General features: G+C 36.3%; 1 protein-coding gene across 9 annotated transcripts in view; it reads left to right on the top strand.

Moving 5' to 3' along the window:
* Positions 1-10,545, top strand: part of NBEA (neurobeachin) — a 678,493-nt gene that overhangs the window by 478,853 nt on the left and 189,095 nt on the right. The window lies entirely within an intron of this gene.

Below are 10,545 nucleotides of genomic sequence, written 5' to 3'. Positions count from 1 at the left end.
TGATTGAGGGAAAAATCAGTTACGATTGTAAAAGAAAACTAATTTGCAGTCATCCAGGGTGTTAAAATTTAAATGCCATTTTGGAAAACTTTGAAAGAAAAATCAACATTTCCAAATTTTGGAACCTTGATACAGGAGGGGGGAATGGATTTATGTAGAACATGTTTTTGGTTTTGTTTTCTGGTGATACCAATTGTGTCCTTCATGTACAGGAAAGGAAATAAATACTACTTAGGAACTATGTAGTGGTTTTAAAACCCAGGCAGATTTTTAATGCCTACCTTTAATTTAGATGTCGTGTCTTTAAAATTAACAGTATTTCCAGCCAAATCTTGTAACTCCTGGTAACAGGTTTGTAGGCACTTTCTTTCAGAGCCACTTTCAACCAGATCTTGTTCAGGGCTCCCACTTTTTACCTGAGCTTTTTTTTTTTTTTTTTTTTTTTTTGCACAGGTACAAGCATCACAAAGGCACCTATTATTTCCTTTCTCCTTATCCAAGAGTGATAGGTTCCAGATTTAGCTTAAAACAATACATTAGATTTGGGGCTCATGGCATCCATCTACTCTATTCCCCAGGAACCTTCCATTCCCTGGGGAGCAGGGACTGGGAACACGCGAACAGCCCCTCCCCACTTTGCAGGCTCTGCGGGTGAACGCACTGCTACCTTTTGGCAGTTGGAAGAGGAAGAAGAGGAGGCCAATCCGAACCGCAGGACCCGAGGCCAAGAAGGCGAAGATGCGCCTTGGTCTCAGGGGAAAAGCCGCCTCTGGCCCTCACCCGGCGTCTGTCCCCTCTCTCCCGCTGCTCCGCGCTTCCAAGCCAGCCTCCTTTCCTCTCTCTGTTCCGTGGGGTTTTTTTCCTGCGTGCGCGTTATTCTAAGCCTTACTCGGTGTCCTCGGGTTCTCCCCGTCCGCTCCAGGCCACGGCCTCTGCCCGCGCATCCCTCAGCCCCGCCGCCGCCCGGGCCCACGTGCGCCCGCAGCCTAGCCCCGCGCTTTCTCGTCGGCGGCCGCGGGCCCCTGCGCCCAGCGCTCTGTCCCTTGGGTGCAGACCAGAGTTGCTCGGCCAGGACCTCGTCCCTCGATTTGCTGGGCCACCTGCAAATACCCCGGCCGCCGAGGACGTGCGGCCCGGGACGCGGAGGCCCCGGGGCCGTGTGGGGGGACCGTGGCGCGGCGGTCCGGGTGGGTCTAACGCGAGGGACGCGAGGGGCGCCCGGCCGGCCTCGCTGGAGCCAAGCGCGCAGGTGGCGCATCTTCGGGGCTCGCTGTGCGGCTTAATTGGGTTAAAGCGAAGCTAAACACCGAAGCACTTTGTGCAAACTAATTGGTGTAACCGGGGCCTTTTCACTAACGATTTGCACTTTGAAGAAGAAAAATGGATGGTGAGAAAAGGACTAAGAAAGTCGTTAGTCCTAGAATGTTCCAGGCAAGTGAAGTCATTCAGTTCCAAGGACGCCGGGACTGTGTTTTCCGAGCTGCTTTCCCCCCAGCACCCTTCACGCTGGGAGCTGACAGTGATTTACATAACACAGGATTCACCCACCCGCTGTTATCACTGTAGGTGAACTGGGCGCCCTAGAAGAATACTCCAGCCCAAGTACTGCTTGTTGCTGCAACACAGTCATTTTCTATCACACTGAACACGTGAAATGAATTGCCTTCTGTAGCTGAATCCTTTCAGTGATCTTAGACACCTCTCATTGTTGAAGGGAAAATTAAACTATCCGAGGAGTGTGTTTTCTATCCCTTAATTTTCTTTTTTTTTTTTTGTTTTTTTTTTTGTTTTAAGGAAATGACCTATGGAGAAGAATTTACAATATATAGTATACATTTATGTAATTCAGCCGCGTTTTTGGAGGTAGTTTTGTGGGAGCAACTTAGTTATTTTATAAGATTTTTTTGTGAAATATCATTTGACCTATTGAACTAGTTATTTCAAATGATTATTTACTACCTGGGGATGGCTTAAAATCAATTTATTTACTTATATGAGAAGTTATAAAACAACTCTAATGATTTCAGTCTTGTATTATTATTATTTTTTTACTATAAAGATAATCTTAGTAGTTAGTCCTAGAGTAAAAGCTTGTGCGTGTCCAATGCTTTAGGGTATAAACGCTGAATTGTTTTCAGTGCTATGCTATGCAGTCATCTTTGACGTGAGCTAATAATAGAATGATAATTGAAGAAAACTGACCTAATTGAAGGAAAAAAGGAAAAAAAGCCAAGAATCTCATGATTTCTCATGATTTAATGATAGTTTGAGATGCTTACATTTGAATGATATTTGGGATTTTAAGGTCTAACCGGCTTGACTTTTTCATTTCATTTACTTAGGTTACTAGGCAGCCTTGACTTAAAGTGTATCATTTAGGAAAAGAATCCAAAAAAGTCACCAACACACCATTATCATAAATTTTAGTGGTATTAATGAATACAAAACAATTAAATATTATGGTCCTTAACATTTCAAAACATTCAAAATAACGATGGCAAAATAATTTTTCCTGAGGTCCTGTTTCCTAAGTAACTTATTCCCCCTTCTGTAATCCTACTTAATTTGTATGGGATACACAATGTAATGTGTAAATAGTCACCTTATTAGGTTTAAAGAAAAACTATTACCTTGAGAAATGCAGAAATGCAGGAATGCAAGGCTTCTGTGTTTAAAAAAACTAATTTAAATTTGAATTACATGTTCATGAATTTAAGCAATTGTGACCTTTCATCTGGAAAAATGTGACTGTTAGAGAATATACATATACATGTTAAATGCTCACATAGATATTGTTTTGTGTTTTTTATATCTGCTGGCTGCTATTCTATTCGCAAGTATTCATGAACTTAAAGTTTTATTTTTTTAATATGTGCTTATTACACTGGGGAGATAAAAAGAATATGAAGTTGAGTTTATTAAATTATTTATCCCTACTGCTGGAGTGGCTTTGAAGGCTCATTGTACGCATCTGATTTCTACCTCCCCCCACTTCGTTTTTTAAATGCACCCAGGCTATTTCATCTGTTTCATTCTGCCAGACACAATATATTTCTTTTTTTACACTAGAGAAATTAAAGACAGATATTTGTGCAGGGTTTTCTCTATGTGTCACATTAAATAAAGTAAAATAGAGGCAGTTTTTCTGGTAATCTAATTTGATGGCATCTATACCTTTCTTCTTGTTGTGACTCCTCGTATAAGAACACTTGAAACAAAATAGCTTGAGAGCTTCAAAAGTTTCCATGATTTCTTAAAACAGTTATTTCATATTTTAATATCAGGTTTATGAAACGGTGAAGCCGAGAATTGAGGTCACTGTTGGCACAATCTAGACCCTATTTTATTTCTTCAACCAGAGCATCCTGATAATTGAAGTTTTTTTAAAAAATTATTTCCTTAATTCTTCACTTGAATGATCAAGGCTATGGCCTCACTTTTCCTCATCCCCCTAGTACACATCAGATAGTCAACATTTGTTGTGGGGCGTACTTTTCTTCCGTACAGTGTTGCTTAGTAAACTTGTTATTGGTGCTAATAAATGTTGAAAAGAAAGTAACTTTGAGATTAAAGATGAAGTTAGAAGTGTACCTACTAGATTTGCGGATTTGCATTCATTCTGGGTAATTCCAACCAAAGCCTTTCTCTGGGCAGAAAAAAGAAAATGGAAGGACTGGGTTATTCAGACAGTTGTGTATTTCCTCACTTCATTTGAATGTGTACATATTGGTGTAGGATGTTTTAAGTTGCATCTATGAACTGAAAAATTGGGGGGGTGGAGGGTTATAACCAGAAGATATTCTTATTGCTCAAAATAGAATGTGATCTCTTTACTCTTTCCAGAAATGTAAGGATATTGGGGTCAATCATTTATTTATTGAGTGTTATGTAGGAAGTGTTGATTACAATGTTCCAGTTCCTCATAGACCCTTCAGAAAGTCACTGTTAATCTTTATAATCTAGAAAATTCGAATTCATTTTGTTAGATTTCAGCCTCTATTTTTCCTTTGGATATTATAGGAATATTCTGGCAAGATAAATGGACTCACATGATTCTTTTCTTTACGAATATATGAAAACTAGGTATTCCTTAACCCATAATTCACGTGGATTTACTGACATTTGTGTATATGACCACAACCTTGGTACTCTTAGCACATTTGCGTTTTATTGCACTTAGAGAAAACAATGGAATCAAATGTGATTAGTGTCTTAATCTGTACATCTGTAGTGGGTCATCCAGGACTGCATAGCTCTCATTACTGTCCCATACTGTATGTGATTAAGCCACTGGAAATATTCAACATGACCTTGAGGCTAGAGTATGGTATATAGATAATCAACATTCAGTGATTGCATGTCTAAAATAACCTTTTCTAGATCTAATTTACCGTTTGGGAGCTCACTTTTTCATGAACGAAGCAATTCCTCTAAACCAGGATTTATTATTTTTTTAATGATTAGCAACAGGAGTAATAATTTAAGAGAATAATTACATTGAATAAAAAAACTATTATTTCTTACCATATATATATTTTTATATAATAAATAAGTGCTTTATAGAAAATGAAGGAAATGAGTGTATGAATAGGAATTTTCTTTATCGTTTTTTTTTTACACGTAGAGATTACGAACATCCGAGAATACACCACCTAAAGAATGATTTCATTTCCACCTATGTGTGATTATTTTCACTCTTCTAATAATACACATTTTAGTATACAAGTACGTATTATTTCTAAAAAGCCCGATTTTCCATGTTTGTCAAAAATATCAAGTCAGAAGTATTCATAAGTAGTTAATACTTTCTGGTCTACATGTTTATTCCTATTGTCTACACATCTAGATCAAATCAAAAGCACGAAGAGCACAGAGTTTGTAAGACATAGTCTTTCTAATAAGAAAATTTGAAACCAATGAAGTAGAAAGTATGGTTTTATTTGATTTTTATGTGAACTCTATTTTTTTATTATTGAAGCCAGGTTTACTGATGTGTATTTTGTGTACAGAACTATCCTTTTCTATGGTTTTTCCCCATGAACGTGCCATTCTGTGAATTTTAACAAATATATACAGTCATATCATGCTGGCACCAACAGAATATTTCCGTTGCCACAAGTTTCCTCATGCCCCTATTTTATTTTTTCATTCATAAATTCTATGATTCATTTATAAGTATCTGGGTGTTTTACTTTTCTCTCAAAAAATCTTTAGATTGTAAATCTATTTTTATTCCTCTAGAATTTATTTATTTTTATCGTGTTTCTAATTTAAGGCCAGTTTTAATCAGATCACACTGACATAGAGGCAGAGTATGAAATGATACTTCAGAGAGATAAGGAATAGGCTTACAATTTTTGTTTTACCTGAAGGTTGTTTGAATTTAATATATACCACCTTTACGCTTGGTAAAAGATTCATTTTTCAAAGGAACTGCTAAGATTTGTTACGTTGGTATGAATGTACGTATTAGACTTAAGAATATAGCTTATAGTTTGCACGTCAAAATATGTATTGAGAAACAGGGATTCCTTATATAAGTTAGCAACATTTGAGGCGTATTGGTAATGTCACTAGCTTTATGTCACTGGGGAAATAAATCTCTCGGTATTTAAATTACATTGTACATTATATTTCGGTAAATTAATCCTCCCTTTGAGTGGTGGGGGACAAGGCCAAGGAGTTTATTAGAGCTAATATTAATTAATATATATACATTCTTGAAACATATACCTCTAATCCTAATTTTATATAAATATACATTGTCACTGAAATTTAGATGGTTATAAAGACTCCAAGCAAAGAATTCTTAAATTATAGGAGAGCAGACATGTTCATTGACAACGATGCTCTTTCAAGTATTTTGCCTTTTTACAACTTGGAATAGTACAACTAGTCTTCTGTTTCTTTCCCCAAGATATAAAATTATTTAAATGCTTTCTGTTTTATATTTTTATTTGGCAATTACAATACAAATTTTAATGTTATGCATGCTTACAGCCCTATTAAGAAAGAAGTTATTGCTTTCTTAATAATCTTAAGCCATTTTTAGAAAGTATACTCTTTTTATGGTTTGCAAAATAGCCTGTGCATGCAGGCTGTGTGTATACACACACACACACACACACACACACACACAGACATCCCCAGTATTTCAGATAATAAAAGATTGAATTGGCCTGTATACATTTGTTTTAACCTGTTAAAAGGAAACAGCTACTAAATATAGGATTCTTGCCACCAGGATGTAATATCACACTGCAAGTTTATTCCATGATAACCTATACAGTTTTCAATAATACCTTAAGAGACTGAGGCTAAATAGACTTTTAAAATAATAATAACTGGAAGTTCTAACAGTATTTATCCAGACACATACACTGTGGCAGTTTTGAATATCATAAGATTTTAATTGTGAATGAGAAGTTTAAACATTGCTAGCCATTCTGTCCATGTAAATACAAATATACTTAGCTCCATCACTCACATACCTAATATGTGTGTGTGTCCATAAAAACACTTTCATATATTTAAAATTGTTTTCTGCTTTCTTGCAAAGACAATGGTTAAATTTTTGTGCAACCTGAACCTGTATTTGATAAGCAAATTGCATAACTCACTAGGGGGGGAAATTTTAGGGGTTTTTTTTTTTTTTTTGGTTTTGGGGTTTTGCTTTTTGTTGTGTTTTTTTTTCTTTTACTAGCAAATTCAGTTCTTCATTTGTTTTGCTCTCCACGCTGCATTAGCACAGTTTTCCCCTGTGTACATCTGCCAGTGTACAATTTAGCCACGGGCATCTGTAGACCTTGTGGTGATCAGTATTGCAGGCAAAAGCCATATGTGTTTAAATAAAAAAAAAAATCTCTTTATTTCATTTGCTATTTTAACTGGATGGATAACTTTTGTGCCTCAAGACAGAAGAAGAAAAAATACAGAAATAATTAATTGCCTCTATTCTTGAGGCAGTTTCATTTCCCCTCCAATATGGAATGCTTGTCAGCTTTCCTGATAAATGACTGCATGTATTTGCATAGATTTTACATTAACACAAAAATTAGTTTTATTTGTGGAAAACTAGTTTACATAATAATATAAAACCTAGTGTTATTGATTATGTTTGCAAACATTGATGATTTTTTAAAGGGTTGTAGCATATTTATTTTTCAAAGACCTGATCAACCTATTTTTAACTTAAACTTTCTTTTGCTTTATGCAGTTTTGCACGAACAAGACAAACATTCATAAAATGTTAGTTTTAGAAATTCTTTTCTGGCCATATGAACCACAACTGTTTCAGGCCCACAATTAGTAACCTTCAATTGGTAAGAAGATTCTGATTTTAAACTTTGGCCGAGGATTATTTTTAAATACTTATTACCGATTGTATACACCTCGGACGGTTGGAGGATTGCATCTGTGTGAATGATTTTAATTTTCATATTCATGTTCTCGAAAGGATGGGTACTCTAATGGGTGTGTAGTCGAGCTCACTCCTGAGACGTTATGAACTGTTTACAACCAAATTTAAAATATCACTGAGAATTATTCTCTCCATCTTCATTCTGTTGCCTTGAGTATACTTAATCGTTGATCACCCTGATCCAACCTTGAGAGATACAGTGTGCCAGAGCTATTTGGGTACTGCAGACAATTCTTGCTCTCTAAGTGGCAGGCAGTGGATGTTTATTCATACGGCACTCCGGCATCTTGTTGTCTAGAGGCAACCTGCTAACTATGTGCTATCATCGTATTATCCATGTTACGGAAAATTCAAATATGTTCACTGCTGTTAGTTACATCACAAAGCTTTTTATAAAATGTACTTGATCCTCAAGAAACCTCCTACACTTAATGGCAACCTAAACCAAGAGTCTCGCTGCCACTTCTTGATTCTGGGACACCCTGGGTGCCAGCTGTCACAGCTCAGCTAATGATGACAAATGCCCCTCTCTATGCAGATTGCAAAGCTTGCAGGCTGCTGTGAAAGGCGACCAGATTACCTTTCTTCAGATAGTAACTTAACCTTTTAAACTCATGTCAGAATGAAATTATCAGCTGTGATTTTCAATATCTGTATCTTTAAAAAACAAAAATCAGGACAAGATCAAATCACAGACTTACTTTTTAAAAATTCTTCCAATTTTTGTATAATTTACATGGCTTTATCCGTGAAGGCCGTAATATTCTTAAATGAGAAACTCTAGGTAAAATATACTTTACAGCAGCACGAGAGTGTATATTTGAACTCCGCATATAACTCAGGTAGTGTGAATTATTGAGAGAATTATCAGTATTGTTTAGGCTACAAAATAGGCTGGTGGAATTTTGAGAGAAAAAAATGTATTCTCTCCTTATCTTCACCTGAGTGGTAAAACGTCTGTACTCCTGCCGGGTGTATAGACCCAGCCTGTTCTGGATAAATTTTTATATAATTTCCCTAAAACTCTGTGGATTATTCCAAAATGATTTAGAGAATAATTATTGTTAACGATTGTTTTCCCTATTTCCAAACTTGAGCTTCTGTTTTAGGTTTCTAATTTGTTGTATAGAAACTTGTTGTCATATTTTGATACATACACCTACATGGATTTTTCAAAACAGTAATGAACGCTGTTAACCATGATGTAATGCGGGGGGTTAAATTGCCTGTTAAATGAGATAATACAATCGCAACGTTCTTTTAGATTTACAAAAGACTTTTATATGCATTAATTCACTTGAAACTTAAAATACTTCTATGACTTGAGAGAAACGGGTGATATGGAATGGGGACCAAGACTTCATGAGTATTTGATCACATTTAATCTTCACAACAAATATTAGTTCCCATTTACAGGGAGAGACTGAGGTTTAGAAAGGTTAAGTGTGTTACCGAGGGTCGCATAAGTAATTACACAACGAGGTTTGTCTGCCTGCAGCTGCTTTTAGCACTGCAGCGTCTAGACTTGTGTATCGCAGAGGCATATACGTTTGCATGGAGGCATGGGGCGTGCGTGTATGTCCTGTCTGTACCCAGAGATAATTTTCGGCAACTGCTACTAGGATAGATGTTATTCTGAAAAGAAACTACGAGGCTTGCATTTACATTACGAATGTGATAGTTTGATGAGTTTTAAAGAGTAAGTTCTTTTTAGGAGGGCTTTAATTGAGTAAATAGTGAGGCACTTTTTATAAGTTTTTATTTTATGACAATGATGTGTTCATCTATTACATAGGGAGAAACTATTTAGTATCACATGTACTGTTTAATGAACATCAAATTGTACTAGTTCACCTAAAGAACTAGTTTCATTATAAAAGTTAAATTAATGGGATATACCTTTATAAAAATGATGAAGAGAAACAATTCAGCAATTAACTTGAATAAAATATCCATATACTTTTTTTACACCTATAATTTTACTCTGTGACATCAGTGGGTTATACACGCCACAGTGTTGTACATCTTTTAGTTTATGACACGTTGAAAACTCCCTTTTATCATGAACTTACATACAGTTGTTTCAATGAAAGCTGTTTGAATGCCGATTGTTTTTATTCCTTACCAAATTTTTATTTGGTACAGATACTACAATATAGGGATTTTTATCAATGATATGTCTGTTCATGTTGTAAATGCTCCATCTTTATATGTTTTAATTATAGAATTCTATTTATAATTACTAACCGGTACTAATGCTTAGTAAGTTGTATTTCGCTACATATAAAAATTAGGTAGAATTTACAGTGACCATTTTATAAGCTATATCATGCAATTAGTGCTGGGAGGAAGAAACTAATTCTACTCCAAGAGCCATATATTTTATACCAGAACTTTAGAGGAGAACATAATGTAACCCTCCTCACTAACTGCCTGAGTTTTCTCTACAACATTACTAAGGAATAGTCATCCCGCCTCTACCTTTACCTCCACTAATGAGAAATTCATTACCTACTCAGATATACACTTACAGGCAGTTCTAATTGTTAGAAGGTTCTTTCTTCTTCTTCTTCTTCTTTTTTTAAAGTTTTATTTAAGTAATCTCTACACCCAGTGTGAGGCTTGAATTCACGACCCCAAGATCAAGAGTCACATGCTCTTCGGACTGAGCCAGCCAAGTGCCCCAGAAAGCTGTTCTTAATATTGAACCAAAATCTTTTCTCCTTAAATCTATCACCTTTTGGTGTCTTCTCTATAGCCTTATTCCTTTAACGGAAATAAGTCATTTAGGGGGGTGCCTGTGTGGCTCAGTCAGTTAAGCGTCCCACTCTTGGTTTCAGCTCAGGACATGATCTCACAATTCATGAGTTAGAGCCATGTGTTGGGCTCTCTGCTGACAGCTCGGAGCCTGCTTGGCACTTCTTTCTCCCTCTCTCTCTGCCCTCCCCAGCTTGCTCTCTCTCTCTCTCTCTCTCTCTTTCTCTCAAGAAAAAAAAAATTAAAAGAAATGTATACAAACAAGAAGTCCTTTAAATTCAGCATTTAAGATATCAAATTGAATATGCTCTCGCCTTCAGCCATTACACCAATAGCATACTTTAAGTCACCTCACCATTTAAGACCCA

This window comes from Panthera pardus, unplaced genomic scaffold (assembly GCF_024362965.1).
Source record: "Panthera pardus isolate Hobbes unplaced genomic scaffold, ASM2436296v1 HiC_scaffold_1, whole genome shotgun sequence".
Lineage (NCBI taxonomy): Eukaryota > Metazoa > Chordata > Mammalia > Carnivora > Felidae > Panthera > Panthera pardus.
This window is presented reverse-complemented; position numbering and strand designations above follow the sequence as displayed.